Here is a 15,652-nt window from a genome sequence, read left to right on the forward strand (position 1 = left end):
TGTACTGTCATAGAACCTGGTGTTTACTAGTGGGTATTAAGATAGAGCGCAACGTGTACTGACATAGAGCCTGGCGTATACTGACATGGAGCTTGGTGTTTACAGGTGAGTATTAATACAGAGCATAGTGTGTACTGACATACAGACTGCCATGCGCTGACATAAAGCCTGGTGTTTACTGGTGGGTACTAATGGAGAGCCTAGAGTGTTCTAATGAGCCTGGCATGTATTGACATAAAGTCTGGTGTTTACTGGAGGGTACTGGTACAGAGCCCAGTGGGCTCTGATCTAGAGGCTGGTGTGTACTGACATAGAGCCTGATGTTTACTGGTAGGTACCAATACAGAGCTCAGTGTGCACTGACATAGTGTTGAGGGGGCCAATTCCTCGGGAGCAAAGAGGGACCACAACTCCCCCTCCGGGTACAACCAGATCCGTCTTTATAACCGGATTGCTAGTTTCCACCCCTAGGGAGAGGAGAGTCAGCTCAGGACTTCCATGGCAAAGGGAAGTTGACTATGTCTCAGAGGGGTTGGAGTGTAGTATGGAATCCTGAGAAAAGACAAACAAAGAGGATAAACAACCAACACTTGCTTTAACCCTATATATATATATATATATCTAGATTGTACATAAAGAATTCTACTCCGGTTGTGTAGTCTTTTAGACTTACCATCATAGTCAACGTAAGAATTTAGGACCTCTGTAAGGCTGCCCGGGGTGGGGGTTGCGCAGCGGCCCGCCCCCTTGAGGGCGGCCGCCTTAGTGCCACAGGAAGGCACAGGGGTGGGAGGTCTTGTCCCTGGGCTTGACCTAGGGAGACCCCAGTCAGGTAGCTGCTTCCGGCGGGGAGGAGCCTTGAGGGGGGGTACATATTCGGTCCCCGCCCCCTCCTCGCCCTCTTGTCCGTTCGTTTTGCCTTAGCTGCTGGTTCCGCGTCGGTCGTGTTCTCTGGGAGAGATAGAGTCACACTTCGATCGATCGCTCGCCTGGTACGATCGTCTGCGGCCCAGAACGTCCGCTTGTCGCGGTGAGTCTGCTTGAGGTGGGCGATATAAAAAATGTGTACGTTGAAAGCCGGCAGTTAGACGTGTCCCGGTCGGCGGCTTCCCTTAGCCTTGGTTATTTGCCCTGGAAGGGGCTCTCATTGGGCCTGAAGGCCCTGGGGACGGGATGTGGTCCGGCGGCAAGACTGCAGACCTTGGGTTCGAGCCTCGTGGTCGCGTCCACAGCCTGTGATCTGGGCAAATCACTTAATCACTTAATGGCCGAGTTCGCGCTATATAATTATGCAACACCGGGGTGGTAGCGTTACTGGGTTAGCCCGGATCAGGTCTCAGTTATCCCGGTAAGTGTTGGTGATTGATTGGAAGCGAGAGTCTCGGTGGAGCGGCGGGTGATCTTGGTGCCATAGCGTGGCCGGGAGGGCCCGGATCGGTGCTTTTATTAAGGCATTCGTGGCTGCGGGGCTGTAGCTCAAGGTTAGAGCGCATGCGGTGCATGCCTGTGGCCCCAGGTTCGATTCTCCGGTATCTCCGCTTCTGTCACAGTGCTGCCGACCTCGGAGCAGGGGACCAGGGTGCGAGAGTCGGAATTGTCTTTTTGAGAGCACGGGTGTCATTATGCCAGGGGGTGTAGCCCAGTGGTAGAGCGCAGGGATTGCGTGGAGGAGGCCCCGGAAGGGCTGGATTTAGGACGGTGCGACCGTGGTGCCATCTTCTTGTGGGCGCCGGGTTTGGATGTTTATTAGGCTTTTGAAGCACCGGATGCTGCGTTTCTTTCAGATCTCACGTGTGGGTCAAGTTACTCGTGTGATTAATTTCCTCCTGGGGAGATCAGCATTTTGTAGAGTTGAGGCTTAGACTAACGGGAAGTTAGTGCAGAGGGTAGGTGTTCCTGCTGCTAAGAACGTGTGCCAAGTAGATTACAGAGGGCGTTTGATGTAAATAGGTCAGCAGGTTACTGTTTTCAAAGGAGGCACACCTTTTTACTCACAAGTTACAACTTAAGGTACGTTATTCAATAACTGCATGCACACCGCCAAGCATACATTAAGAGAACATTGTTTACTTTGCAAAAAGGGCTAATTTTGGGAGGCGGGAGCTAGCATGGCGCGCGTTTGACCAGAATCGGGCAGCATAGCGCTTTCTTGCACCAGTTGCCTCACATGCTGGCATGTACGGATAGCGTTGGATGAAAGGAGAGAAGGTTAGCACTTCCCTTGACAAGGATGGAAGGGGTGTCCTAGTGGCCTTTACAACACATGCACGGTTAAGGCACCGTTACTTACTTACTGGCGTCTAAACCATGTCAGGCATGATGCGCGTTTTAGTAATACAGTGCAGCAACGCATGATTAAGAAGGGAAGTTAGCGCAATTGGTTTGTCGAGGAGAGGATGTGGACCGTCGGCTACGCTGCGGCGAGGTCGCGTACACGTGAGAAGTCCCTGGGTGTGGAATGCGGGTGGCTTTGATCTGGGGAGTCCAGGTTCGGGCCTCAGCGTGGGCATTGTAGGGAGAGGCGGTGTGGCCTCAGACACGCGCGCGCTGTCGCAGGCGGGTCTTTGTTTTCCCCGCGCGTGAATGTGGATGTAAGGCGGTGCCATGTGGGGCCCCCCCTTTACCGTGGGGCCAAGTTCTCGCTATATATATATATATAATGTGGACACCGGAGCAGAGTATCAGCCATGGGAGGTGAGGGGCATTTATCTGATAGTGCTATGTGGGCACGGTGTCATGTATGGCAGAGTATGCACTATGTAGGCTTGCGTCATTTTGGTGTGTCCCCTTGCGGCGGAGCGGGTGCTATGTGTAGCGCGCGGATGCCGATTGGACTTGGGCGGGCTAGCGCGATGTCATAATAACCTCAAGGGAAGAAGGCCAAGAGTGTGGGTGCTCTTTGCCTGGTTAGTTATAGCTCAAGTTCGTGCTGTATAGGCCCCGGATTGGGATATTGCAGTTTTGGGTGTTTCTGGGATCGCTTGATTGGACCCCGGCAGAGCCTCCTTGTTGGGTTTTAGTATGTAGTTGCGGGCCCGTGTTCAGCGCTCCAGTGCCTTCGGGTCGAGCCTCGCTTTTGTCTGTATCTCCCGTGCCTGAATGTGCAATGGAAACACGGTGCTCGTGTAAGCGCTCCTTTTCCGGCAGGTAGAGTCGCACTATAATTTTTATCTCCTCACTAGTGGCGACACGGAGAGGCATGCATGCGCACGGGGGGCACGTGGGCTATGCTCTGGCATCTGCAGGTTACGGGCTTGAATCCATTGTGCGGCCCCCAGCTTTCCATCCGGCAGCCGTGGCTGAAAAGAACAGTACTGCTCAGTGGGCGCATGTTTCGCATGTATGAGGCCCCAGGCTGGCAATGGCACCAGGTTTTTGAGCCTCGGGGTCGCGTACGCACAATTGGATTGCGTGCATGTCGCTTACACTCCCGTCCCTGAAGGTGGAGACGCGCTATATTGTGTTTAAGTAGTTTTACACAATGAGAGGTGGTGATTGCTCGGAGATATGCTTTTGTGACATATCACATTCCTTGGGTGACATATATGATTTTGGGAGTTGCAGGCTGGGCCTGGCCTGACTACGTGTTGGTGTTTTTCTGCTGCATTACATCCTGTGGAGAAGTCAATCCCGGTAGGCATGCATCCTCACTCCCTAGTCATTGCCTCAGCTAGTTAGGGAGCCCTGCAGACCAGTTGTTTTTACTTTTATTCCATACTTGAAGCTGGCGCAGGGCGCACCTGGCTCTGTTGGTGTCTTTCATGGAGAATTGGCGTTTTACTGGTGTGGAGGGACAGCCCAGCTGTCGTATTCGCAGGCAGGCTGACATGAGGGTAGAATAGCTCTCGGTGGGCCTTGCAATTGAGCTAGGAGGGGTACTTATTTCACTATATGCAATCATAAGCACTGAGCAGCCAATAGATGGGCTTGGTGTTAGTAGTGCTCCTCGCTTTGTATATATAGAGATGCGAGGATATGTGCGCAGTATGTCAGGTTCCGGGAAATCAGGTTTATCGTGTCATCACCTTTGCGCTCACATACACAGACATTTGTATGTTTTAAATGTATTTTGTCGTAGTGTTTGGTGACCCTGCCTCACCATGCCTGAACCGAGGCATTTTCCAAATGATATGCCTGCTTGCCGCAATTATGACTCATTGATCTTATGCAACACAGAGGCATGGCCAAGCCAGTACTATTAGCTTTGGTATGTTCAGCGTCACAGGAGTACAGATCGGGCCGCCAAGATGGAGAGCTGGGGAGATGAGTTACCCTGTCGGCTAGGGCGCTGGGCCTTGGACATGGGGAACTGGGTGGGCGTCTCGGCAATGACGCTTAAACATCCTGTGATTCTGGGCAAATCGCTTAATCTCCCTTGTGTGTGGGCACAGCTGGGATCTGCGTAGGTCAACCATAGTGGGGTATGTCGCAGGTCCTCTCCTGCCCAGGTCTCATAGAAGGGCAAGTTACTTGGGCATGCTCCTTGCTGTAGTTCAGCACACGAATCTATGCATGTGTAGGTAGGGGCAGGTTTTATCCAAAGGAGGGCAAATTACATACATCCTCCAGTATTCTTAGATATAGGCAGGCCCAGTTCCACCTCTTCCTGTGGGAGGCTAGCAGCTCCGGGGGATACTAAGCATACCGGGGCATAGTTTGTTCAGCACCAAGGGCCACTGTAGGTCAGCAGGTAAGGTACTTGGGATAGGACTCAGCAAGTAAGTAGGATGGGCAGGGTAGGGGTCAACCCACTGGGGGTACAGTGACTGCAATTTTGGCCACATCACGATCCTTCCATCAATACTTCTTGCCTCAGGCATGAGTTTTTCTTATCAGCCTGGAATCACAGCAGTTATTTTGCAGGCAAACTCTGAGGCGGTAGCACGCATTATGGTCATGTTAGGTAGCCGGTCTACGGGGATTTATTTACAGGTCTCAGGTATGAAACTGGCTCATTTCTTAGGTGCACTTGCACTTGGCAGGGAGATCGCGGTGTAATCCTCAGCTCAAGGATCCTTTCCAAACAAGATAGCCCAACAGGGGATGTGCCTGCTGTTAACCCCATGTATAATGGGCAGTGCATCAGTAGCTAGCTCTGCCTCTCACTCCTGGAGTGTGATAAAAGTAGTAACAGTTACACATTGCAATTCACAGCTTTATTAAATAGCAAGTAATTTTACGATTGTCTGAGGGTGCGATGCACAGTTATCAGTGTAAGGTTTCCACTACCCCGGCACAACGTCACATAGATTGGGCATCTAGGACACATGCTAGATGCTCTGCCGCCACCCTAATGGGAGGTTAACCCACATTGCCAGCTGGTTGACAAGGGTTGCAATGGGTAGTGCCGCCATGCGGCAATGAGTTGAAGGGTAGATAGTACGGGCAGGTCCGGCTCGCCACTTTCAACAGGGAGCTCATAGGAGGGGCCAAGCTAAAGAATCTGGAACGCTCACCGGCTGGGAAATTAGGCCGAGTGGACTTGGAACGCCTAGTGTTGAGTGAGTGTTATTGTTTCCTGGTCGTTCTTGGTCTCCTGAGGGTAGGAAGACCTAGCGGCAAGGAACAGCTAGGGTTGTTTTCGTGTGCTTCAGTCATAAAAAAAATAAAAAAAAAAAAAAAAAAAAGGGGGCCCTGGCTCACACGGTAGTGGGCAAAGATCACTCACGCCACAGGTGCTGAGGCCTGGCGTGGGGCTCCCAGGTTACTTCGGAGGGGCTAGGCCTTCAGATGCTGAAAGGATGTCCGTTGTTATTTACTCGATTGATTGATCGGTGGGTTATTTCCTGGGTCTTCCAGGGGTGTAGAGCATTAGGCGCTTGTCTTTTCATCGGGTCGGTTTGATGCGGGATAGTGGTTTTGGGGCAGGTCACAGGCTGCCTCCTCTCGCTGTGTTTGTATTTCTAGGTGTGGTCAGGTCAAGTGACGGAGGAGAGCAATCATCGCGTGGTACAGCTGGGCATGAAGGAAGGCCAGGCAAGATGGTAGCGTAGGCAGATAGTGGTACTGATCGGGGACTGGTGTGGGTCTCAATGGCAGGCCGCCATGCAAGGGGACCATGTACCTAGGGCACGTACATCAGGCAGTGACATGTGAACTGGGACCATGTGTACTAGAATATGCAGGAGTGGTTCCCACCACGGTCGGTCAGATGGGAAGTTGTCATCTTGATTCTCACTGGATACCCTCACTCCACCACGCCTATGGTAAGCTGAGGACGCCTGTTGACGCTGTTAGACCTGCTTTAGTTAGTACCGCATTGCTGTGCCTTGGCCCGGTTTGTCTCGCATCAGGGCCAGTTTGGGGGTACCGGCGAGTTGTTTGCTCCTCGGCTGAAGCGGGCGCTGCTAGAACAGGGCATGATTGATGAGGCCATGCAGCATGACAAAGGTCTTTTCGGCACTGGCAGAATGGTGCAGGCGGCGAAGTAGTGCCATTACAGAACATGGATTTGTCAACATTCAGCCAGGAAATGATTAGCAGCAGGAAGGTATTAAACCAGGGTGAGCAATTGGTTTTGGTTTCGTGCTCAACAGGAGCAAGGGCATTGCATCCTGTCCCATCGGGGTACGGGGACCGTCTATAGCACCAGATACTGTAATGCTGCCATCTTCGCCCTGGGCTGGGGGGTCAATGTCTTCCAACTTTACAGCCAGACTCTGAGCAGGCAAAGGCATACTTGCGATGGTGCAATGGGCACTCAGCAGTAGAGTTAGATGGGTCATCATACCCCGGTATGACGCAGTGATGAAACATAGGTTATGGCCTCACACGACCAGGCACTCGAGGGCAGCTGTGGCGGGGGTGTGCCAGTGCCAAGAGGGTGCGGGTGCCTGTTAGGGCTGCTGGCTTGGAGGGAGCACTACTCTGATCGCCACAAGGGCACGTTTGTTTCATAGAAGGCTGAACTGTTACTTTTATGGCATGGTGCCAGTTGCTGTCGTTATGCGCATGTTTCTTGGCAGTGTCAGAAACATTCAGAACGCAATGCTGGTGGTTAGCCTGTTGTCAGGCTGTTCAGAGGTATTTTAGCTCAGGCATGGCCAAGCATGGGTTATAGGCCGGTGGTCTGCCCTGGGATTCGTGTTAACAGGCAGGTGAAGCAGCAGAACTTGGAGGGGCTTGGGTTTGACCTCTGGGTACTAGGGCAGAGTCTGGTTGCTCACTGAGTAGCACGCCCGTGAGTTTGGCGAAACAGGTACCTTTGCGAGCATCAGTACCGGGTAACTTCGCCCGCCCTACAGCACTGGCTGGCAGCTATGCAGGTTGTGGAAGTGGCCTTCCAACAGGGGCCTACGGTCCATATGATTAAGGGAAGCACCGGGGGAACACTTTAAGCTATAAATCTGTTGGAGACCAACTGGCTTTTCCAGTATTCAAATAGAGAAGCATTTTACACGTTGTTCTCCTCTGGGGTCACTCTGACCTGTCTCTCCCTGGTATACTAGCCGAATTTTGGGAGGGCAAGGCTTTACATTTGGTGGTGACTGATGGAATACGATGGGCATACTCCAACGGAGTGAAAGAGGAAGGAAGGCAGGCTGGGCACTGCCAGGCAGGAGTGTCTTGGCAAAGGGATTGTTATTTAGCCATGCAAAGGCAACTTTGGACCATCGCCTATTTAGGTTTAAGGTCATTTCAGTCTAATCCACGGAGGAGTTTAGAAAGGTTGGGGGAACCTGTCCATATGGTGCACGCTGGCCGCCGGCCCGGTTGGGCGTAGACTTGTTTTGACTGGACCTGGGAGAAGCCCGGTATCAGTATGCTGTAGGTATGATGGCCTACCAGGAGCCATGCGCAGTTGCGCAGAGCAAAGAGGTCTTGGCTTCATCAGGCATGGTCTTATACACGCCAAGTCCACAGGGTGCCGGGCGGGAGATGGGGTGCACCTCCCTAGTTTAGGCACGGTTCTTTTCCACTGGACCTAGGGGAAGCTTTGGCTGCAGCAGGCTGTTAGTAATAGGCTACCTTGGCAAGGAGCCCGCTCAGGAGAAGCCATTGAGGTGTCAAGGAGAAAAGTTAATAGCGCCATGTGCAAGTTCACTGAGCTAAGAGGCTTTGGCTTCGTCAGGCATGGCCTTTTACACGCCAAATCAACAGGGTGTCTGGAGGGTGATGGGGTGCACCTCTCCACCCTAGGCATGAATTTAATTTTACTTGACCTTGGTGAAGACTTGGCAGCTGCGGGTTGCGAATAGACTGGACCTACTGGGCCTAGGGGAAGCTTTGGCTGCAGCAGGTTGTAAGGAAATAGGTCTACCTTGGTGGGGGGCCCTGGTAGTGACGGTGGCCACTCCCAAGGCTGTGGAGGAGTTACAGGGCGATCCAGGGTCTGCACATACCAAGGGGTATAGCATGCAGCAGCACCGTGTGGTGCTAAGCCAGGATACCCAGGGATCTTTTAGCGTGTCCACTGGAAGACCTACGGCGCCCCGCTACCGACAGGCGGTTGTGGGTCTGAGCAACCGGGGGCTGCCATGTATGCTCCGCCCACCCATCACGGGGGGGCGTGGTGAAGCATGTGGACTGGAGGTTCACGGATGGGAGGGGTGGACCCTCCCAACATTTGGTGGTCACCAATTGGCGCTGCCATGGTGACCCTAGGCTTATCAGACGGGCAGGCGCCATGGGGCTGGCCTGCCCTGGGATCGCCCGTAAGATAACCCACCGTGTTTGCATATTTATTATGCTAATAAACCTGCAGCAATATTTCTCCACTTACATTCAGTGTCGTGTGTTTTATTATGATTATGTACTGATGTATTATATGATAACGGTTGCCGATATTGGCACTATGTAAGGCTGCCCGGGGTGGGGGTTGCGCAGCGGCCCGCCCCCTTGAGGGCGGCCGCCTTAGTGCCACAGGAAGGCACAGGGGTGGGAGGTCTTGTCCCTGGGCTTGACCTAGGGAGACCCCAGTCAGGTAGCTGCTTCCGGCGGGGAGGAGCCTTGAGGGGGGGTACATATTCGGTCCCCGCCCCCTCCTCGCCCTCTTGTCCGTTCGTTTTGCCTTACCCGCCCATCCGCTTACCCGGCATCAGGAGGGACAAGAAGGGGGGGGAAGGTTTTTCTAACAACTTTCACTTTTGTGTTGCAGGAGGAGTTACAGGGCGATCCAGGGTCTGCACATACCAAGGGGTATAGCATGCAGCAGCACCGTGTGGTGCTAAGCCAGGATACCCAGGGATCTTTTAGCGTGTCCACTGGAAGACCTACGGCGCCCCGCTACCGACAGGCGGTTGTGGGTCTGAGCAACCGGGGGCTGCCATGTATGCTCCGCCCACCCATCACGGGGGGGCGTGGTGAAGCATGTGGACTGGAGGTTCACGGATGGGAGGGGTGGACCCTCCCAACATTTGGTGGTCACCAATTGGCGCTGCCATGGTGACCCTAGGCTTATCAGACGGGCAGGCGCCATGGGGCTGGCCTGCCCTGGGATCGCCCGTAAGATAACCCACCGTGTTTGCATATTTATTATGCTAATAAACCTGCAGCAATATTTCTCCACTTACATTCAGTGTCGTGTGTTTTATTATGATTATGTACTGATGTATTATATGATAACGGTTGCCGATATTGGCACTAAGGAACAGGAGTTCAATCAAGAAGAACTTGATGAAGTGAAGTTAAAATCACTCGGAAGAATCTTGATGTCTCATGTCACTAAATCCCGCAGACACCAAAAACGGTGTAAACTATGACTGGTCGATAGTTCATGCAGAATTGATAGCAACAATGCATCCACAGAGTTTCTTTTCAGATCCGAGGTTGACAGAGTTTGCTCCAAAAAAAAATTACCTTGCGGCACACAAAACTGAAATAGGCTGAGATACAACAGTGTTCGGAAAAATAAACAGGTAGCAGCAGATAAGAAGGAAATGGTGCTGCTTAGAACACGGTAACCGCAAGGAAGTAGCAAGCGGGAACCGCGTGTGCCGCTTTTCTAGTTTGCAAAAATAAACGGTAACCGATAGCCAGTAATAGAAACGGCTCGTTAGTGTCTGAGGCGACTAAGACTGGCGTAGCGTCCGCCGCAAAAAAAAAGGGAAAAACCCCACACAAAAAAAAGAAAACGTCAGTGTACATAAGAAGGGGACAAAAACAAATAAGTAATAACCTCCTCCGTAGAAGGCTCAAAAAGTTTTAAAGTGCGCGCGCACGTGCAAACAATAAAACAAACGAAAAGAAATTTGGAGGAGGATCCAAGTTACCGAGATTCACTATCCAGGCCAGGGAATCCAGAAGGGTCAGGAGAGGAGAAGATTTGCAAGAGTCCAAACAGTGTTCCAAGAAGCGTGATCCACAGGTTAGGAGATGTGGTCTGCTGAGAAGTCAGTTGCCAAGCACCTGCACTTGGGGGCAGGTCACTTTTACGTTTGAGGTTACATGACGATGAGGTCACATGACGAGGTTGAGGTCACATGACGGGGTCTAGAAGCCTACACAACCATTTGAATAATGTGTTGCATTCTGGGTCTTGGAGTATCTGAGCCAAACAAGCTCTACTTCGTAATACATAGAGCCTTCAGTGTACTGAAATAAAGCCTGGTGTTTACTGATAGGTACAAATACAGAGCCCACTGTGTACCAATATGGAGCCTGTTGTGTACTGACATAGAGCCTGGCGTGTATTGACATAGAGCCTGGTGTTTAGTGGTAGGTACTAATACAGAGCCCAGCATGTACTTACATAGAGCCTGGCGTTTACTAACATACAGCCTGCTGTTTACTGGTGGGTACTAATATAAAGCCTAGTGTGTACTGACAAAGAGCCTGGCGTGCACTGACAAAGAGCCTGGTGTTTATTAATGGGTATTAATACAGAGCGCAATGTGTACTGACATAGAGCCTGGCGTGTACTGACATAGAGCCAGGTGTTAACTGTGGGTATTAATACAGAGCGCAACGTGTACTGACATAGAGCCTGGCGTGCACTGACACAGAGTCTGGTGTTTATTAGTGGGTATTAATACAGAGCGTTATGTGTACTGCTATAGAGCCTGCTGTGTACTGTCATAGAACCTGGTGTTTACTAGTGGGTATTAAGATAGAGCGCAACGTGTACTGACATAGAGCCTGGCGTATACTGACATAGAGCTTGGTGTTTACAGCTGGGTACTAATACAGAGCCCAGTGTGTACTGATATGGAGCCTGGCATGTACTGACATTCAGCCTGGTGTTTACTGGTGGGTACTAATACAGAGTTCACTGTGTACTGACATAGAGCCTGGCGTGCACTGACATAGCGTCTGGTGTTTACTGGTAGGTTCTAATACAGAGCGTAGTGTGTACTGATATGGAGCCTGGCATGTACTGACATTCAGCCTGGTGTTTACTGGTGGGTACTAATACAGAGCGTAGTGAATACTGACGCAAAGCCTGCAATGTTCTGATAGCACAGCCTGGCATGCACTGGGGTCCGGCCGGTGGTGACGTGATGTAGACTCTGGAGTGTACTGATGCAGAGCCTGTAATGGTCTGATAGTCCAGCCTGCTGCACTGTGAGCGGCGTCTGGCCAGTGGTGATGTGATGTAGACCCTTGTACATACTGTATAAAGCCTGGTATTTACTGACATAGACCCTGGAGTGTACTGACGCAGAGCCTGCAATGCTCTGATAGCACAGCCGGGCATGTACACGGTCCGGCCAGTGGTAATGTGATGTAGACACTTGTGCGTTCTATATAAAGTCTGGTATTTACTGATATAGACTCTGGTGTGTACTGACGCAGAGCCTGCAATGTTCTGATAGCACAGCTTGGCATACACTGCGGTCCGCCCGGTGCTGATGTGATGTAAACCGTTGTGCTATATAAAGACTGCTATTTACTGATGGGGGCGTGGCCAGCTGCCTAAGATGGCGGACAATTTACTGATGGGGGCGTGGCCAGCTGCCTATAATGGCGGACACACTTTACTGACGCTCTGAGCCCCTGTCCTGAAATTCCGGCAAAGATCCTGCTAGCTTGTGATCACTATGCCCCATCACACATGCCCATAGAAGCTCTTTTGATCTGGGGTGCTCGCCCAGTCAATTTGTTGCAGAAAAAAACAACCTAGACCCTGAGGAAGAGCAGTGATAGACCAAGGCCTGGGGCCTACGCCGACCCGGAATTTGATGCCTGGCGGTCAGAAAGCGTGGTGCTCCACCCAGCAGCAGAGAAGCCCACGAGCAGTTGGCCGGCACTGCAGCCCCGACTAACTGCTCCAGCTGCTGCAGCACTGGTGCCTGGATGGAAAGGAGCCGGTGAAGTAGAATTGTGAGCCGCAGACCTGGACTCTGGACCTCGGGAGGTGAGCCGCGACTAGTACCGCCAGGGGCACCCCTCTGTCCCTCCTCCCCAAAAATGCATACCCAAATAACACACACACAGACTGTTGAGTTGGGTAAAATTGCTGCAGGTTTATTACATAATCCAGATATGTAATGGGTGGGTTATCTTACGGGCGATCCAAGGGCAGGCAACCAACTGGGCCGCCTGTCCGCCCGATGAGCCGGGCAGCGCGGGAGCGAACCCCGTCTTTGCTGCCATCCAGGTGATTCTTTCTAAGATCACGTGCTGTTGGTAACTTCTACTCACGCCCCCCCTCTCGGGGCGGAGCGCACAGAGCAAACCCCCTGGTTGTTCAGGCCCACAACCGCCCGCAGGACTAGTGGGGCGCCGACACGGCTTCCGGGACCCTCCCATGAGGCTCCTCGGTTTTGGCTCAGGCACCCCTATGGTGCCGCGCAGAGGTACCCTTTGTACCGGCCTGCTTCCAGATCGCCCTGTAACTCCGCCTGCAACGAAAAAAGAAACATTACAACGCTCAGAAACCCCCCCCACCCAACGCCTACGCCGGGTAAGCGGTAGGGAGGGATGCGGCGTGGTGGGCGACAAAGAGGTCGCCAGGAGGGTGGGGGAAGGCTAAATAGCCTCCCCTTCCCCACAGGGGCCAGGAAGTGATGCGCTTGTGCGTCACATCCGGCCCGCACTAGGAGAGGGGGACACCGGTCAGCGTCCCCGCCCCCTCCCCTTGGGAGGGGGTGGGGAGGGGTGACCGGTGCCCCGGCGGCACTAGGGCGCCGACCACTGTAGTGGCCCCCTGCGGGGGCCGAGGTCGGCGGCATAGTACCGCCAGGAGCACCCCTCTGTCCCCCCTCCCCAAAAATGCATACCCAAATAGCACACACACAGACTGTTGAGTTGGGTAAAACTGCTGCAGGTTTATTACATAATCCAGATATGTAATGGGTGGGTTATCTTACGGGCGATCCAAGGGCAGGCAACCAACTGGGCCGCCTGCCCGCCTGATGAGCCGGGCAGCGCGGGAGCGAACCCCGTCTTTGCTGCCATCCAGGTGATTCTTTCTAAGATCACGTGCCGTTGGTAACTTCTACTCACGCCCCCCCTCTCGGGGCGTAGCGTCGCATAGCAAACCCCCCGGTTGTTCAGGCCCACAACCGCCCGCAGGACTAGTGGGGCGCCGACACGGCTTCCGGGACCCTCCCATGAGGCTCCTCGGTTTTGGCTCAGGCACCCCCTATGGTGCCGCGCAGAGGTACCCTTTGTACCGGCCTGCTTCCAGATCGCCCTGTAACTCTGCCACAGCCCTGGATGCGGCTCACCGTCGCAGCCAGGGCCCCCCCACCAACCCGCTATAGTCTTACCTGCAACCTCTCCTGTCTAGGGCGTCCTGCAACTAGCTGGAAGAGAACCATCCCTACTGAAAGAAGAGTTTGAAATTTTGCCATCTTATGACACATTGACAGCGCTTGCGGGACTCAACCCTTGTCCTGTGAGGTCCTTTACAACCACAGGCACAAGACTTACCAGTGAGCTATAGCTCCTGGTGTTATAGATGGCCCCATCTATGTCCCAAAGCCCTAGACACTATCCTGGGTCAGATGGTGTCTGCTGAAACCAAGGACCCGTTGGGCCTGTGAAGATGTGCCAAGAACTATTCACCCCCCTGCGGGAAAGTTACACCTCATCACTAATCTGGGCGGGAGGATGCCGGCACCCCGGCTCGCAAAGCCCCATCAATTTGATGATCTCACCTAGCTGTCGTCCTCCGCACCGAGTGTGCCTGAACCTGCGTGCCCATCTCTGGGACAGCAGCCCAATTGCTAGGTGACCACTCACCCACCCGCCTGCCTGCTTTGGCTATTATAGCGAGAAGGGTTTTGCTTAACAGTCCCCTTTATTTGCTAAACCCGATGCACCGGAGTGCTCCTAGCTGACAGCGCGTGACCATGGGCAAGGGGCGCTCTTGCCCCAGCCCAACATCCCTTATTCCTTATGGGAATTATGCCCCTACAGATCCCTCAGTGATGAAACCCCCTAGGCATACCAGCTTCGGGAATCTGTCTGGTTTAAGCAGTGCGCACTGTCTTGTATGGTTCAAGCATTAAGGATTGACTAAGTCCTACTTCGCCCCTCCTATCATGCTCCCCGGTAGGAGGGTGGCAGGGGGTGCCCCCCCGCCAACCCAGAGCATCCCCTGCGGTGCCAAATTCCTGCTCCGTTGAAGTAGAGTTTTAGTGACACCCTGGGCGTGCCAATTGTTCTATTGACACAATGTCCCCTTGTGTTTGACCCGCTGACACCCCAGTTATTGGGACGGCAGCGCCATATGTTGGCTGACCGCATCCCCTAAGCGAGGTAAAAGTGTCCGTAACCCAGGTTCCCAGTTTCCTGCAGCTGCAGTACGCGACCAGTGACTCCGCTGGGAGTTACCACCAACCGCAGCGGTCCTCCGGACATTAAGAAATGCCCCATTCTCACCTGGGCCTACCTCCGAATTATGGTGATTTCACACAGCTGTAAGGCCAAGGCCAGAGGCACGCCTATGAAAACTATTTACTTGTTTTTTGCTACTCGGCCCCCCTATGGGTAGGCCTCTGTGTTTGGACATCGCGCGTGCTCCCAGGGCATGGTGCTGCTGGAGAGCAGATGTCTGTTACCCACTCGCTGATACTTTATCTGTTGCTATATGCCCTACCGCTGTAAGCTTCCCAAGAACCGTAGGCTTCGTGGTCCCACCTAGATTGATCCCATCGCCTGGGGGAACCCCAGTAGTGGACAGGACCTACATGGTACCCTCCCCCCCCCAGCGTAGCTATCGACCTATTTGGGACGCCGAAGCAGGAGATGCCCCCTCAGCCTCAGATTCTAACCCATAGAGGATAACCCTGGGGGCAGACAAGTCTGTGGGAACCAGCAGGAAACTTTGGTGCAAATACCGGCCCTATCCTGAATGTTGCGAATGCTGCATGATCAATAATGCCAAAATTGCTTCCATTCTGGAATGGAGGGACTGTCGCCCTTCTGTGTTGAATAAGCCTTAGGTGTCTCTCTTCAGTGAATAGCAAGCTCACCCCTGGCATGTGCAGCGGGCACCGCGTCGCCATGCGGCCAACGTTATACTAAGTAACGTGGCATGTGGGTAGTCCCATGCTAATGTTCTCTGCCTGACACCCCACAGAGCGCTGTGCTTACAGCCTGCCCTGTGCAATGTTGTGCCTTCTAAAATTCCAGGCCGCATCCAAGACAGAAATTATTCACGCAGTTCCCACTGCTCCTCACCGCGGGACCCCTCTTCGCATGCAGTGATAATTGGATTCCCATGTAATCTAGTTTTCGTAAAATTTTTGATTGAACTATCAAG

At 53.0% G+C, this 15,652-nt stretch overlaps 1 protein-coding gene and 1 non-coding gene across 4 annotated transcripts in view; both read left to right on the top strand.

The window, feature by feature from the left end:
• LOC146808763 (uncharacterized) overlaps nt 1-15,652 on the top strand; it is a 259,081-nt gene that overhangs the window by 139,081 nt on the left and 104,348 nt on the right. The window contains exon 1 of one of the 3 annotated variants that reach the window (XM_085615579.1): nt 12,027-12,295. The exons of the other annotated variants lie outside the window; for them this stretch is intronic. The gene's annotated coding sequence lies outside the window, so the exon portion shown is untranslated. Of the gene's footprint in view, nt 1-12,026; nt 12,296-15,652 lie in introns of those variants that run through there. 3 annotated transcript variants of the gene reach the window in all.
• Nucleotides 2,187-2,311, top strand: LOC146808764 (U6atac minor spliceosomal RNA). The gene has a single exon (XR_014967114.1). It is a non-coding gene; the product is annotated as a U6atac minor spliceosomal RNA (small nuclear RNA).

Source organism: Triturus cristatus, chromosome 7, assembly GCF_964204655.1.
Source record: "Triturus cristatus chromosome 7, aTriCri1.1, whole genome shotgun sequence".
Classification (NCBI taxonomy): Eukaryota; Metazoa; Chordata; class Amphibia; order Caudata; family Salamandridae; genus Triturus; species Triturus cristatus.